Source organism: Giraffa tippelskirchi, chromosome 2 (genome assembly GCF_054371585.1).
Source record: "Giraffa tippelskirchi isolate mGirTip1 chromosome 2, T2T-mGirTip1v1.2.pri, whole genome shotgun sequence".
NCBI lineage: Eukaryota > Metazoa > Chordata > Mammalia > Artiodactyla > Giraffidae > Giraffa > Giraffa tippelskirchi.
Window position 1 is genome coordinate 101,259,332 of NC_137276.1, and position 16,794 is coordinate 101,276,125.

Genomic DNA, 16,794 nt, shown 5'->3' on the forward strand with positions numbered 1-16,794 from the left:
ACAGGCATGAGAGGCAACTAGAAAACCCACACGTGAGAACAGATGGCAGTTAATCCATCTTCTGAAAACGGCAGTGACTCAGTAGTCAACAGAGAATTTGATAACTGCACAATAGTGATAACAGGGACAACAGCAACGGCTGATGTTATGTGAAACACATCCACTCCTGTGGTCCCTGGCTCGTAGTAGATGCTCATTAAACATGACTTCCCTCCCTTATCTTCTTGGATTACCACAACAAATCTGTGAAAAGGAAAATTGTGTATTATTTTTAGTCCCCTTTAATGGAGAACAAAACTGCCTGGATAGATGCCCTGATAAGTGTGAGCAGCATGACTAAGGAAGGTGCTTCCAGCTCATCCTTTCATTTCTACTAGGAGAGTGAGCTTGAAAGCTCAGACACAAGTGGAGGCTTCCATCTCCTCAACTTACCAGCATGTGGCCTTAGGCAAGTCAAGCCACTTTTTGAACTTCAGTTTCCCCCATCAAATGAATAAGGATGGCATTTTCCTCAAGATGTTGTATTGAGAATTAAATGAATAATTTCCTGTGAGCCATGCAGAATCGTGCCTGACACCCAGTAAGTGCTTAGTGAATATTAGCACTTAGTGAATGTTAGCTTGTCTTTGGAGTATGGAGACTGTACTAAACTGACACCATAGAAGGTCTTTCATAAACACCCTCCAATTATAAGTTTTTAAGAATTCATTTTGAAGGATTAAAGGCAACATAGCATATGAACACTTCATATCTGAAATACTGCATTTCATTCTAAACACTTTTCATAATACACCTTCTTCCAATTTGGTTTTAAAAAATTATCTTGAGGTAAACATTTTTGCTTGAAATTTTCTGAGGGGGTTTCTTTTTTTAGGTCTTCACATATCTAGTAACACATTCAAGGACTGACTAGATAAAACAGAACTGTTGGAAAATAGGCCTCCATAAGAAGTAAGACAGCACTTTTGTCCTCCTTGTACAAGGATATTCTTACTCATATTTCTATCCACTGAGGTAAGAAAGGATGTCAGCTAAAGCAAAGCAACTAGTGGTAGCCATGGCCTAAATAAAAGCAACCTTCATTTTTCTCAGCTTTAAAATATAAAATAAAATTGAAGTGGGTAAAGCAGGGGCATCAAATCAAGCACGTGTTACAAATACTAGGGTTAAGGGAACAGCAGCAACAGAATGAGAGCTCCTGGAATCTTATGTAAGTGGTCAGAACTCACTGAATTACAAAAATCAACACCATGGTACAAGAAGAGCTAGTGTCTTAAGTCCTGGTTCCTTTATGTTATAACAAGACAGGATCTGCTGGCTTGCTATGCCTCTTCTATGGGACTCAAATTCCTTATTGTAAGATGAAGCATAGGACAAAAATATCCTTTCTCTTCACATTTCCTTCCAGCCCTAAATTCTAGGACCTATGTTTAAATTTTTAAAATTTTCCTACATGTTTATAATGACACTACCTTTCCCAGCAGGTATAACACTATGTTAGTGAAAGTGAAAGTGTTAGTTACTTAGTCGTATCCAACTCTTTGCAACCCCATGGACTGTAGTACACCAGGCTCCTCTGTCCATGGAATTCTCCAGGCAAGAATACTGGAGTGGATTGCCATTCCCTTCTCCAGGAGATCTTCCCAACCCAGGGATTGAACCTGGATCTCCCGCACTGCAGGCAGATTCTTTACCGTCTGCGCCACCACAAGTGGTTCAACTCTTCTCTCTCTGTAATTGGAATGCATACATGAGAATCCAGCTGCTACATCTAATTGGATGAGAGATGTTGAACTTGAAGAAAATGACCAGATACTCCTTCCAAAAGCACTGCCTTATCTATGTTTTTGCCAGACATGGCTCCCCTGCAAATGTAGGCTCAAAGATGTGAAGCTGCTTCTTTCTCCATGTGAATTTTCTCTTTTTCTCAAGATGGACCTGAAAAGGATAAAACATCCAGTGTACCCCAGAATTAACCATCACAAATACTGTGCATGCAATTGTCAATAAGTGTCTAATACACACAGCCATATCCTGAAATCAATAAATGTGACCCTGGGAAATGCTCTGAGAGCTAGAACAAATGAGTACACACACTTCACCAAACAACACAGGGCCACTTCAACAGGTACCTCTCTGGGCTATCAGTCAAAGAAAATCATCAGGGAGAAAACAAACAACATTCAGTCATCAGTGACTCAGCCCCACATGGCTTGGCTCAAAGGTTGTGATGGGGTGGGAGATGAAGTGAGAACAGATCATCTTAAGAAGCCATTTTGCTACATGGGAAATTTTTATTTGGCTCCCCCCAAAATTTAACATCCATTGTGTGATGTTACACAAAATGGGGGGGGGATTTACTCATTACTTAATTTTTTTTAATATTCAGTTAGAACTGGATATGGAACAACAGATTGGTTCAAATTGGAAAAGGAGTACATCAAGGCTATATATTGTCACCCTGCTTATTTAACTTATATGCAGAGTACATGATACGAAATGCTGGGCTGGATGACTCACAAGCTAGAATCAAGATTGCCGAGAGAAATATCAACAACCTCAGATATGCAGATGATACCACTTTAATGGCAGAAAGTGAAGAGGAATTAAAGAGCCTCTTGATGAAGGAGAGTGAAAAAGCTGGTTTAAAACTCAACATTCAAAAAACAAAGATCACGGCATCTGGTCATTGGATGGACTGGTGCTGAAGCTGAAGCTTGAATACTTTGGCCACCTGATGCAAAGAACTGACTCCTTAGAAAAGACCCTGATGCTGGAAAAGATTGAGGGCAAAAGAAGAAGGGGGCAACAGAGGATGAGATGGTTGGATGGCATCACTGACTCAATGAGTTTGAGCAAACTCCAGAGAAAGTGAAGGACATGGAAGCCTGGAGTGCTGCAGTTCATGGGGTCACAGAGTAGGACATGACTTATGGACTGAACAACAACAATAAAATTTTATAAGAGATAGGAAATAAAATATGTATAAAAGAGGCACTTTCACATGCCCCTCATCTCACAGATGGCCATCAACTATTCTAATAAGGGAAACAGGGAATCATCTGAGAACTGATCTAAAGTCAGTTGTGCTATAATGCTTCTCTGAAAACAAAACTTTGTTTCAATGCAATTGATATACTAGGGAACAATTAGAGCATAATGCAAATTTTGTGTTTGCTTGTGAACAGTTTCAACCATGAGAAACACTAGGAGACTGCAGAACACCACACACAGCTGAACCCAAGTACACTCACAAGCATACATGTACCTCCAACACCCACCAGCTACCTAGTTTACCCAGTGATAACGTACTACCCAGCCACACCTGCTGTTACAATTTCCTTTCAGTTTCCAAACAACCCTCCTTCACTACTCACAATAACTTACAAGCTGCAACCTTTCCAACACCCACTTCCACAAGTAAACTTAAAAACAAGTGATTTTCTATTTCCCAGTCATTTAGTTCCTGGGGGTACCTACGACTACCAATACTTCCTCCTTATCACCATTCTTCCTGTAACCCAGTTCCTTGTTCCCTACAGCCTTCAACAGCAGACACCAGAATTTTCGTTTTTTTTGGTTTGTTCCCCTGCTCCACCTCTCAGTGGAAAAAGAGCTGTTTTCTATAGGAAAGGAAAATACCTGCACTGATATTAATGTGGACAAAGTATATAAACTCTCACTGCAGACACACTTTCAAAGCCCTCAGGTCTTGTTCTTGTTTTCCAACAGAGTGGATCTGTCGATACAGACCTGCCAACCACCTCCCCAGAATTAAACAATGTCCTAAATTTCTTCCTTTATGGTGAAGTACTGGGGAGAATATGGGGAGGGAAGGGCAGCAAAGGCAGTTTCATCTCCACTTATTTACTGATGGCAGTCAAGGGTGTGGCTGGAACTTAGTATAAGTCAATGGCAATCAAAGAGGCAGATTTTCTTAGACTTAATGTGAGGCATGGAGGAAAAGCCAGTTTGTGTGCGGATGAGTAATATGTATGTGCACTAGGCATATATGTATTTCTTGCCCTGTTTTAACCTGCTTTAGGGCAACTTCAAGGACACATATTACATACTATACTAGATATACATGCAAAATAATAAAAATGAAGCCAAGGAGCATGTGTGTGTGTGTGTATGTGTGTGTGTGTGTATGTATATATAAACACACATATGTATATGTAAGTCATAATTCAAACCCTAATTAAAGAGAATCTGTGTAATCTCGGTTATGTAATAATGAGGAAAGAGGTCAAAATGGAACCCAGGAGAAACAGAGATTAGGTGAAGGAAAATCAGGCAATGAAGCCCTAATTCTGGGTTCAAATACAAGTTCTGCCATTTACTTCTGGGCAAGTAATTTCCACTTTTCGAGTTTCAATTACTCACAGATAAAAGTGAGAATAGTTCCCACCTAATTTTATTTTCCAGATTAAATGACAATGTTCCTAAGGTCACAAGGGATCACAACTTCTGCACCAGAGCTCTGGTTTTATACCATGTTCAGAAATTCAGATGGTTGGGTGTCCCAGAGTTCTCAGCTGTCTCGAGCACTCTGGGTCTGAAGGACAGAATATGGGCACACACCCATGACCCCAAGACCCAAGCAGCAGTGGGACAGAGACAAGCTGGCCTCAAAGGAGTGAGAGAATTGAGAAACCCCAGGGTTCTGTAACCTGATTTCCAATTGTTCCAGGTTGGAAGAATCTTTAGGACAGCAGCTTCCAAAATGGGACCAGCAGAATCCACATCATCTGGAAACTTGTCAGAAATACAAATTATCAGGCCTTTTTCATACATCCTGAATCAGGAAGTCTGAGTGCCCAGGTTGGTAACTCAAGTTTAAGAACCAAAGCCTCAGGAGATAAGAGTTTTGTTTCATGAAGTTCAAGAATTTGTATAATATCTGTTTCAAGTCAGAGTTTTGAAAAGAATAAAAAAAAGAATACCAGTATCCCTCTGGCCCTGCTCTACAAGTTAGTAATGAATTCATACACCCTCTGGCTATTCTGGCCATCCAGCAATGCTTGCTGCCTCCTCAGACCATTAGCGGTATGGTCAGTTCCTGATACAACCAAAAATGTCACAACCATGCTGATCAAATGGCGTGGGAAGATTTGTGGCAGAGAGCAATGGAGGGTGTAATCCTCTTAGAATGAAAGGAGTGTAGAAAAAGAAAAAAATCACCTACTGGAGTGTGTAAATAAGGTCCACAGTGGAAGGATGACATGAAAATGCATCCTTTTACATATCCAGCACCGACTACTTATTTCCGCTTGTCATGCTGCCTGCCAGTGTCTGAAACTGGGGTTGCATACTCAAGGCAAGCTGCTGTACCTGGTGACCTTCTCCCCAGTCTCCTTCCCTACACTCAAATCAACTCCAGAATTGCGAGAGTTTGAGTTTATGAAGCTCTTGCAACATCTAGGCCCCTTGATTTTCTTCCTTTTCATTTATTTGCTTGTTTATCTAATTGCATTTCCACCAGTTTTCTGAGAGATGGATGGGAGAAAGAGGAGAAAGAAAAAAAAAGTGGGCAAAATAGGCGTGGTGAAGAAGAGCTACAATTACAATGGAAGCTAAAATACAGGATTTGTGATTAATGGGCAGATTTCATTATCCTGTACTGTTCTATAAGGAGTGCTGTCTCCACTTACCAACCTGGAAAGGAATTCCGTAATAGCTACAAATTGCAATGCCTAAGAGTTCCTATTGTATGCTAATGTTGCACCAAAGCTAAGATCACTCTATATTCACAGGCAGAAGGCTCCACCTCCTGCAAGGTGTCAAGATGATTGTAAAAGTCACAATAATCAATTAAAACTAGAATTATCAAACAGAATATAAAACATACTGAACAATATCTATGGCACAGACTTAACCGACTTATGTATAAACTCATTCAGCAGCAGGCAGCATTTCTAATTTTTCCCACCATAATCTTTATGAGTTTTAGAAATTAAGTAATTCTTATAATTAAAGAGGAATACTCATGTTACACATAGAACCAAGCAAATGGATATACATTGTGTCTAATAACAATACAAATGTTTCCAAGGAATATTTCTGGTTATAAAATTTGTCCTATTCCCTTTAGAATAGTCAGATTATCACTCTAAACTCTCCCCAGAGATACATGTTATCTCAGTTTTGAGAGAAATATCATGTAAAAGGAATCATATGTTATGGAACATTGTAATGAGAGTGAACATTGGGAATCATCTAATCCAACCCTTTCTCATTTTATGAGCAAAGATATTGAGACTCAGGAGATTTAATATTTGCCCAGGATCACACAGCTTGCCAGTGGCTTAGTAAGAATTAGCACTTCCCTCTTGACTCTAATATACTGTTCTTTCCACTGTATCATTCTGCCCCTAGCCTTCAGGTAGTGCTAACCAAGGACCTGACTGCACCAAAAGGCCAGAGAATAGAAGCTCCTGATCAGAGTTTTCCCACTACATACTCTCTACGTCTGTGTTTGGCTGAAATCTAATCATCACATTCTTAAACCATGTACACTTCTTCAGGTGGTGACCCACAGATCTGCCTTGAGCATACTCTTAGGACAAGACATTTTTCTTTCAGGGGCTTGTGCTAGCCTTGTAGGGATGCTGCAAGTAGGAAGCTCTCTACTAATTAGAAAAATAAAAATAAACTATGATTCCTAGGATTCAAAGAATCAGATACAGATTTTAAGATTTTCAAACTCAGAAAAAGATATGAGACAGAAGTATTTATAAGATACTTAATTCCTCAGTGACTGTCTTCCAGGCCCAAATTGCATAAAAGTCAGTTAATCCGTAAATGTTCCATATGCAAGAGACTCTCCAATAATCTATTTTTCTAAGGGCTCTGCTGTTCAAAACCCTACAGTGTCTCCCTCACACAGAATAAAAACTAAAGTTCTTAGACTACACAGTAGGTTTTGCAAATCTGTTTAACACCATTTAAATAATATTAATTACTTGCTCTTGTAAAACCCATGCTGTATTAACTACCTATTACTGTGAAACAAATTAGCCCAAAACTTAGTGGCTTAGAACAACAATAAATACCTCACAGAGATTCTGTGGGTCAGGAATCTGAGAGCAGCTTTACTGGCTGCTTCTAGTTCAGGGTCTCCCACGAGGTTGCAGTCACCCGAAAGCTTGATTAGAAATGGAAGATCTGCTGCCAAGATAGCCTTGCCACGGGCACCTCCCCAAAGAAATGCTGGTCTCTTAGGGCATGGCAGCTATTTCCCTTCAAAGACAGAGATTCAGGAAAACCAGCTTCAAGCTACAAGGTCTGCTTTGACCTAGCCTCAAAATCAGACATCATCATTTCTGTAATATCCTATTGGTAACACAGGCCAGCCTAATTCCATTTGGTAGGGGACTGTACAAATGTGTCAATACCAGTAGGTGGGGAGTGTAGGAGGCTATTGGAGGCTAGCTACTGTACACACCATACCAGCCACCACACTCTGCCATTTTGCCTCACAGTACGCCCCTCCACCTCCTGCTCACATTAAGTTCAGTTCAGCTCAGTCGCTCAGTCGTGTCCGACTCTTTGCGACCCCATGAATCGCAGCATGCCAGGCCTCCCTGTCCATCACCAACTCTCAGAAGTCTACCCAAACCCATGTCCATCGAGTCGGTGATGCCATCCAGCCATCTCATCCTCTGTCGTCCCCTTCTCCTCCTGCCCCCAATCCTTCCCACCATCAGGGTCTTTTCCAATGAGTCAACTCTTCGCATGAGGTGCCCAAAGTATTGGAGTTTCAGCTTCAACATCAGTCCTTCCAATGAACACCCAGGGCTGATCTCCTTTAGGATGGACTGGTTGGATCTCCTTGCAGTCCAAGGGACTCTCAAGAGTCTTCTCCTACACCACAGTTCAAAAGCATCAGTTCTTCAGCGCTCAGCTTTCTTCACCGTCCAACTCTCACATCCATACATGACTACTGGAAAAACCATAGCCTTGACTAGATGGACCTTTCTTGGCAAAGTAATGTCTCTGCTTTTTAATATGCTATCTAGGTTGGTCATAACTTTCCTTCCAAGGAGTAAGCGTCTTTTAATTTCATGGCTGCAATCATCATCTGCAGTGCTTTTGGAGCTCCCCAAAATAAAGTCTGACACTGTTTCCACTGTTTCCCCATCTATTTCCCATGAAGCGATGGGACCAGATGCCATGATCTTAGTTTTCTGAATGTTGAGCTTTAAGCCAACTTTTTCACTCTCCTCTTTTACTTTCATCAAAAGGCTTTTTAGTTCTTCTTCACTTTCTGCCATAAGGGTGGTGTCATCTGCATATCTGAGGTTATTGATATTTCTCCTGGCAATCTTGATTCCAGCTTGTGTTTCTTCCAGCCCAGTGTTTTTCATGATGTACTCTGCATATAAGTTAAATAAGCAGGGTGACAATATACAGCCTTGACGTACTCCTTTTCCTATTTGGAACCAGTCTGTTGTTCCATGTCCAGTTCTAACTGTTGCTTCCTGACCTGCATACAGGTTTCTCAAGAGGCAGGTCAGGTAGTCTGGTATTCCCATCTCTTTCAGAATTTTCCACAGTTTACTGTGATCCACATAGTCAAAGGCTTTGGCAAGTCAATAAAGCAGAAATATTAAAATGGTTAGTAAAAAAAACAAGTGATCTAGAGTTAGTGAAACTGGGTTCAATCTCAGACAGTCAAAGCCTGGAGTGTGATTATGAGCAAATCTCTTAGTTTTACCTCCTATATCTGTAACAGAAATCTTATAATCCCTACTGAAAAAAGTAAGTGTGGTTACTAAATGAAGTTCAGTATAGAAAACTACTTTGTAGACTGAAGATAAGTAAAATTATTTCTCAACCACCACTTTCCTTCTAGGCCTGCCTGTATACCACTGTTTCTTAAACCCTCTCCTCTCCGTTGAAAGTCCCAGTGTCCTCTTCTCGGTTCTGACAGCACCATATGTATTCCTACACAGTGTTCTCACATTGTGCATTTATTATAAGCATTTGTTTAAATGAAATTTACTCCTACTAGCTTATACATTCCTTCAGGTCAGAATCTCTCATATCACTGTCTATTACAAAATAGCCAATAAATGTTTGATTAATCAAACTAGCATGCCTTTATCCTTTAATCACCATCCAAAGAGAAAGGAATGCGTTTCTGCACACACAGTCCATGGGATACACATGATAGAACACAGAAAGGTTAATTTTAGTTCTAGACAGTCAGAGCATCTTGACGCCTACGATGGAGAAAATAGTTTGGCACTTTGGAACATGTCTCAGATATCAAAAGCTGAGCTCCTAGGATAAACGATGATTTCTGGAGAACTGGGGAATACATGCCCAGCCAGTTTATCCCTCCACTGACAGAGGAGAGTCAGAAGAGTTTTGCGATTAAGAGTGCAACAGGCAGAATTCTAAAGATGTACCTCCCCTGACATTTCCTGTTCCTGGCTACTAATCCAGCCATTAATCTAGGTATTGCTCTTAAGGGACTTCACAGATGATATTAAGGTTATTCATCAGCTGATCTTAAGCTGCTGCTGCTAAGTCGCTTCAGTCGTGTCCGACTCTGTGCGACCCCATAGATGGCAGCCCACCAGGCTCCCCCGTCCCTGAGATTCTCCAGGCAAGAACACTGGAGTGGGTTGCCATTTCCTTCTCCAATGCATGAAAGTGAAAAGTGAAAGCGAAGTCACTCAGTTGTGTCTGACTCTTAGTGACCCCATGGACTGCAGCCTACCAGGCTCCTCTGTCCATGGGATTTTCCAGGCAAGAGTACTGGAGTGGGGTGCCATATTATCTGGGTGGGTCCAATGTAATTACATCAGTCAGAGAAGTCAGGGAGAGGCACAGGAAAAGGAAGGCAGAAAAGATGAGAAAGGAGGAGAGGTCAGAGAGATTCAAAATGTGAGGACTCAACCCATCGTTGCTGCCTTTGAAGATGGAAGAAGGGAGCCATGAGCCAAGGAAAGTGGGGAGCCACGTGAAGCTAAGAACAACTCCCAGTTGACATGCAGCAAAGAAATGTTAATCTAGGCATACAAAGGCAAGAAACTTGGAACTTCTAACAACCTAGTAAGCCTGAAGTGAACCTTGATTTTGGTCTTATAAAACCCAAGTCTGTGAAGTCAGTTAAGTCACCTCAGACTCCTAACACAGCACTGTGAGATAATAAAATGCATGTTATTTGAGCTGCTAAATGTCCAGTAATTTGTTATGGCAGCAATGGGAAACTAATGCAAAGAGTAAGAGTTAAATACTGCCGTGGGTTTCTGAAAAGAAAACAGAGCCTTTTCTCCCTAGCTGCACTTTGAACCAAGTCTATGTGGATGGGGGATAAAGCAAAAGAAACCTCAGGTGAGTTCAGAAGCTGAGAGAAGCTTGGCACCCAGCAGGATCCAGAAGGATGGAAGAGCAAGGACATGCTTGGGGGCTACCATACAGGTCTGTGCTTTCTAGCGAGATGTGGGAGAAAACCAAGAATTTCCCCCAAAGTATCAGAGAAAAATGAACCAGAGGTATCAGCAGGGTCTGGGGCCTGGAAGGCAGAACAAAAACTTTCAGCTGTGCACTCTGCAGAACCAAAGACCACTGGAAACCCTATATCTGAATGGAAGTGTCACAGATCTCAGAATAACACCTAATCCCAAGAAACTTACCATGAGGGAGAAGCAAAGTAGAAGGCAGAAGGAAAGAAACCCAAATCAACTGAGTGTTGCTCAAACTAGAGATTGAGGGGAAGTGTCTGGAAGTTTCTGAATTTACCATTAAGTTGGCAAGATTTCATTTTCAGCCAAAGGAGAAAATGGAGGTTCAAGAGGTAAAAAAATTCAGTTATACACAAAGTTTTATTTTGCATACCAAGTCTGTGACTGATTATAATTGCCAGAGACAGATGCCATTTATCAAAGTTATTATCTTCCAAAAGCCATACTTCACATTCATCCTATAATTTAATATCCATAATAACCCTCCAAGCCTTGCACTGCTATCATCTCTGTTTCATAAGTAGAGAAATCAAGACCAAGAGATATGAAGAAAATAGTCCAGAACATGACAACTGGCAAATGGTAGATTTCAGATTCAAATATCTACCCACCTAGTATTTCCTCTTTGAATTCCTTTCAGTGAGTGTGCAGAAGGGATGCTACTATTTATGAAAACATTTATAAATTTTTCTGTGATTATACTATCTATAAGATGACTTTTATGAATTCTTTGGTATCTCAATAATAGCAATAGCATCTGCTAACTTATCTTGAAAGCACAGACGTGCCAAGCAGCTCTAAGTGGCTTTTATGGATCATTTAAAAATTATGATTTTTCTCCTTTTTACAGATGAGAAAAGTGAGGCCCTGACTTGTCTGAGTGTACAGAGTAAGAGGCAGGGCTGAGATCTGAACCCAGGCACTCTGACTCCAGTCTTCGTGTTTACCCATGGGCTGCACAGCATTCCTACCTTGAGTCACCCTTAAGACCTAGAGGTCAAAAAGAAATGCTGCAATGGCCCAGAGAGAGATTCTGGAAGCAGCATGGAGGGGTGTTTATAGAAGAGCATTGTTACACTCTATGACTACATTTATTAAGGTTTAGCTGTCCCTGAAGTGATCTATCTTGCTTTTCTTAATCTACTTCATTGCTTTGATGCTTAAGATACACCATCAACTCAATAATAGCTACTGACGTTATAAGCAAACACATTTATTATAAGTCCTATTCAAAGTTCAGAAATATTAAAGAGTGTCAATAATAAGGATATGTATTTATAATTTTCAGCTTGTACTACCTCCTGAAAAAACAAATTCAAGTTCATTTATCCAATACCTTCTAAAAGCCAAGACTATGGAGTCAGAGATAAATGACATGGTCCTGGTCTCACTGGACTCACAGGGTCCAACAGCATGTGACACTAGGTGAGCAAACAGGAGGAACAACTAGCTGGAAGGGGATGGGCTATGAAGAAAAGCTTTCTGGAAGAAGCCATGCTATCAGAATTCAATTTGTAAGGAGAGCAAAGAAGTGGCCAAGATATTAAAAAGAAGAGGCTATGACTTATTTAAGGGGCTGTAAACACAGTTGAAAAATGTATTTCACTGACTTCTACTGAACTAACTCCTGAATTAACACTCTCCATTCTATCTGAAAGACATCTTGATACTCAAACCAAATACTAATGGATTCTCTCCAGTGGGCCAGGGCACTTGATGCCTCACCTAGGTGAGGGAAATGCTTGCCAAGAGTCACTTATATTGGTTCCCATCATGTGCACGCCACTTGTGCTTGGCTTTATAATCAAATTAATTTAATTAAACATTATATTATTTAATTAAATATTATATAAGTCAATGAAATATGAGTGTGAAAAAAAAGAGTTACTGTTTCTAAGAAAACTAGGTAGAATCTTTAGAAAAGACTCAAAAAGACCAGCTGCCAAAAAGTTACTGTCAAATTACAAGCGAGTGAGATGGCTATAAAAGACTAGAAAATATAACATAACAACCTTGAAGATTCTGCTCTTTTATTCACTCTACTTGAAAGAAACTCAATTGAAATCATACGAGACATATTATGGGTGTGGTTACACAAGAAAACTGATGAGGTACTTTGACAAGCAGAGCCACATTCAAGGCAAAGGATTTGGCCCTATATCGAAAGATTGCTGAAGAAATGTGAACACATGTTTTAAGTTAAAATAAAAAAATTTAATGTATCATTTTTAGGTCTCTGTTTCAACCAATATTTGTACTAAAAATTATGTCTCAGATCAGAAAGTTTCCACTGTAATTTAAGAAGACTGAAGCCAGGATTGTAAATAGGCAAGTATCTACAGATGAGGCTAGAGAAGTCGGCAATATAACCGCAAGCTCTGCACACATGCAAGAATATGTAGCTTCACATACAGAACATAGAAGAGGCACTGATGTGATAAGATTCCTGGTTGAGAAAGATCATGTGGGAAACATGGAGAATGCTTTGGAGAATCAAGACTAGATGCTGTTGAAGTAAATCTGTGAAGAAATGATGAAGCTTTAACTGAGGCTAGTATAGTGATAGGAACAAAATTTGCAGTCAGTGCACGAGGTAAAGTACCTGGTGAGCTGGTAAGACAATGGTGAAGTGGTATGGCAATGGGAGCTGTTACTGCAATCTTATGGACAATATCCGGCATAGAGGACTCTAACTCTGCATATTTACAATTTTAAAGAGGACTCTTTTGGGGTTTTTAAATAAATCCTAATGCATCACCATTATATTGATTACATCACACAGCCCCATTGATAAGTGTCAGTCTAGGCTGAAATTCTCACTTTTTTCAATCCATTAACACAGAGCAGTCCTGCTCTATCCTTGATTTACTTGGTCTTTTTCAGATTGAACCAAACTGTAACCAGAAGGTAAGAAACCTAAATCAAATATTCTTACAATGGAAACTCCACAGCTAGCTCTTTATAAGTCATGGATGAGATCACTGCAGCATCCATACAGAGTAATGGATATGATAATGCTTATCTTCCTTTACAAACAGATCTAGTCACAAGAAAATAAGAGTAAGCCACGTGTCTGTCTTATTGGATAATTACTAAATAACATTTAGATAGATGTAAAACAATAAAACAGGTAATAGTAAATGTAATCCATGTTAAGAAAACAATGTAAGTAATTTTAAAGCAACCTCTTCAGTGCCACCTATATGCATATGTGATTACTCAAAAAACAGAAAGGCAAAGTGACAAAAACTGCACATGAAATGATATTTTCACTTTATAATAAAATAAATTTATAAGGTAGCTGATAATAAACAAAGTGGCTTCACATATATTTCATTCATTAATTTACCTCCTATGATAAAGACATTATCATACCATATATGAAAAAACAGACTCCATAAAGTATATAATATTTTCTAAATGTATTCGTTCAAAACATCACAAGTGTTATTTTTCTAATTCCTTAAAAAAAAAAGTAAGTTGAAGGGTGGCATGTTACGAACATGCAGAGGGCGTACAACAGAAAATTGTGCTTGTATTTACAGCACAGAACCACAATAAATACATTCTTGAAATACTAGAGAAAGAACATTAAGATATTTAAAAATGGTTACATTAAACTTTCATCAGAAGTCTAAACCCCACAGACTAGGGAATGCACATAATACTATCAGGAGATTTTTCAGCACAAATTTTGCAGGCCAGAAAGGAGTGGCACAATGTAATTAAAGTGCTAAAAGAAGAAAACTTTCAACTAAGAACACTCTACCCAGAGCAGATTCATTATTTGGAAATGAAAAATTTTCAGACAAGTGAAAACTGAAGGAGTTCATCAACACTAAACTGACATTACAAAAACCTTAAGTTAAAAGGACTTAAGTTGAAAAGAGCTAATTAGTAACAAGATCACATATGAAAGAATAAATCTCACTGGAAAAGTAAATACATAGTAAAGATAATGATTAATTACTTATAAAGCTAATGTAAAGGTTAAAAGATAAAACCAGTAAAAGTAACTATGATTATAATAACTAGTTACAGAATATACAAAATAAACATGTAAAATATGACATCAAAAACTTAAAATATGTAGGGGATGGTGAGTAAAAATCTTGAGTTTATAAAAACACTTAAGTTGGTATCAATGTAAAATAGATGGTATAAATAAAAGTTGTTATATGTAACCCTCTTATGGCACAAACCTATAGTAAACAAACAAAAGATAAAGAGAAATAAATAAATATAAACATAACCATTCAGTTCAGTTTAGCTCAGTCGCTCAGTCGTGTCCGACTCTTTGCCCATGAATCACAGCATGCCAGGCCTCCCTGTCCATCACCAACTCCCGGAAGTCTACCCAAACCCATGTCCATAGAGTCGGTGATGCCATCCAGCCATCTCATTCTCTGTCGTCCCCTTCTCTTCCTGCCCCCAATCCTTCCCAGCATTAGGGTCTTTCCCAATGAGTCAACTCTTCACATGAGGTGGCCAAAGTATTGGAGTTTCAGCTTCAACATCAGTCCTTCCAATGAACACCCAGGGCTGATCTCCTTTAGGATAGACTGGTTGGATCTTCTTGCAGTCCAAGAGACTCTCAAGAGTCTTCTCCAATACCACAGTTCAAAAGCATCAATTCTTCAGTGCTCAGCTTTCTTCACCGTCCAGCTCTCACATCCATACATGACTACTGGAAAAACCATAGCCTCGACTAGACAGACCTTTCTTGGCAAAGTAATGTCTCTGCTTTTTAATATGCTATCTAGGTTGGTCATAACTTTCCTTCCAAGGAGTAAGCGTCTTTTAATTTCATGGCTGCAATCATCATCTGCAGTGATTTTGGAGCCCCAAAAAATAAAGTCCGACACTGTTTCCACTGTTTTGCCATCTATTTCCCATGAAGTGATGGGACCAGATGCCATGATCTTAGTTTTCTGAATGTTGAGCTTTAAGCCAACTTTTTCACTCTCTTCTTTCACTTTCATCAAGAGGCTCTTCAGTTCTTCACTTTCTGCCATAAGGGTGGTGTCATCTGCATATCTGAGGTTATTGATATTTCTCCTGGCAATCTTGATTCCAGCTTGTGTTTCTTCCAGCCCAGCGTTTCTCATGATGTACTCTGCATAGAAGTTAAATAAGCAGGGTGACAATATACAGCCTTGACGTACTTCTTCCTATTTGGAACCAGTCTGTTGTTCCATGTCCAGTTCTAACTGTTGCTTCCTGATCTGCATACAGGTTTCTCAAGAGACAGGTCAGATGATCTGGTATTCCCATTTCTTTAAGACTTTTCCACAGTTTACTGTGATCCACACAGTCAGAGTGAAGAAAAGAAAAAGGAACAGATATGTTCACTTCAGCAGCATCTATACTAAAATTGGAATCATACAGAGAAGATTAGCATGGCCCCATGCAAGGATGACAGGCAAATTTGTGAAGTGTTGCATATTTTTAACAAAGAGAAGATTTAAAGAAGAAACAAACATAGATGAAGAATACAATAACTGGAAAGAAAAATACTCTAGAAGGTATCAATAGCAGAATAACTGAGGCAGAATAATGAATAAGCAAAATGGAACACATAATGCTGGAAATCACTGCCATGGAACAGAAGAAATAAGAATGTAAAGAAAGAGAACCAGTCTCACAGACCTCTGGGACAACACTAAACACATGTATATTAGCATTATAGGGGTACTAGAAGTAGGAGAGAGAGAGGAAGAGCATTAGAAAATATTTGAAGAGATTAGAACTGAAAACTTTCCTAACATGAGAAAGGAAATACTCACTTGAGTGCAGGAAGTGCAGAGTCCTATACAAGATAAGCACAAGGAGAAACACACTAAGAAACATATTAATCAAACTGACAAAAATTAAAGACAAAGAAAAAATAACAGCAACAAGGGAAAAGCATCAAATACAAGGAAACCCCCATAAGGTTATCAGCTGATCTGTCAGCAGAAACTATGCAGGCCAGAAAGGAGTGCCATGACATCTTTAAAGTGATGAAAGGGAAACACTTACAACCAAGAATATTCTACCCAGCAAGGCTCTCATGCAGACTTGAAAGAGAAATCAAAAGTTTTAAAGACAAGCAAAAGCTAAGAGAATTTAGCATCAGAAAACCAGCATTACAACAAATCCTAAAGGAACTTATCTAGGTGGAAAAGAAAAGACCACAAATAGACTCAAGAAAATTATGAACTGGGAAACTCACCAGCAAAGGAAAACATAAAGGTTGGAATCATCCCTACACAAATTTGATATCAAAACCAGCAAACATGAGAAGAGGAGAGAACCAATGCACGATGTTGGAACA

At 39.4% G+C, this 16,794-nt stretch overlaps 1 protein-coding gene and 1 non-coding gene across 8 annotated transcripts in view; one reads left to right on the plus strand and one right to left on the minus strand.

The window, feature by feature from the left end:
* Positions 1-16,794, minus strand: part of TMEM108 (transmembrane protein 108) — a 417,720-nt gene that overhangs the window by 321,893 nt on the left and 79,033 nt on the right. The window contains exon 3 of one of the 7 annotated variants that reach the window (XM_081569822.1): positions 1,524-1,938. The exons of the other annotated variants lie outside the window; for them this stretch is intronic. The gene's annotated coding sequence lies outside the window, so the exon portion shown is untranslated. The remainder of the gene's footprint in view (positions 1-1,523; positions 1,939-16,794) is intronic. 7 annotated transcript variants of the gene reach the window in all.
* LOC145539985 (U6 spliceosomal RNA) lies at positions 15,823-15,928 on the plus strand. The gene has a single exon (XR_014078122.1). It is a non-coding gene; the product is annotated as a U6 spliceosomal RNA (small nuclear RNA).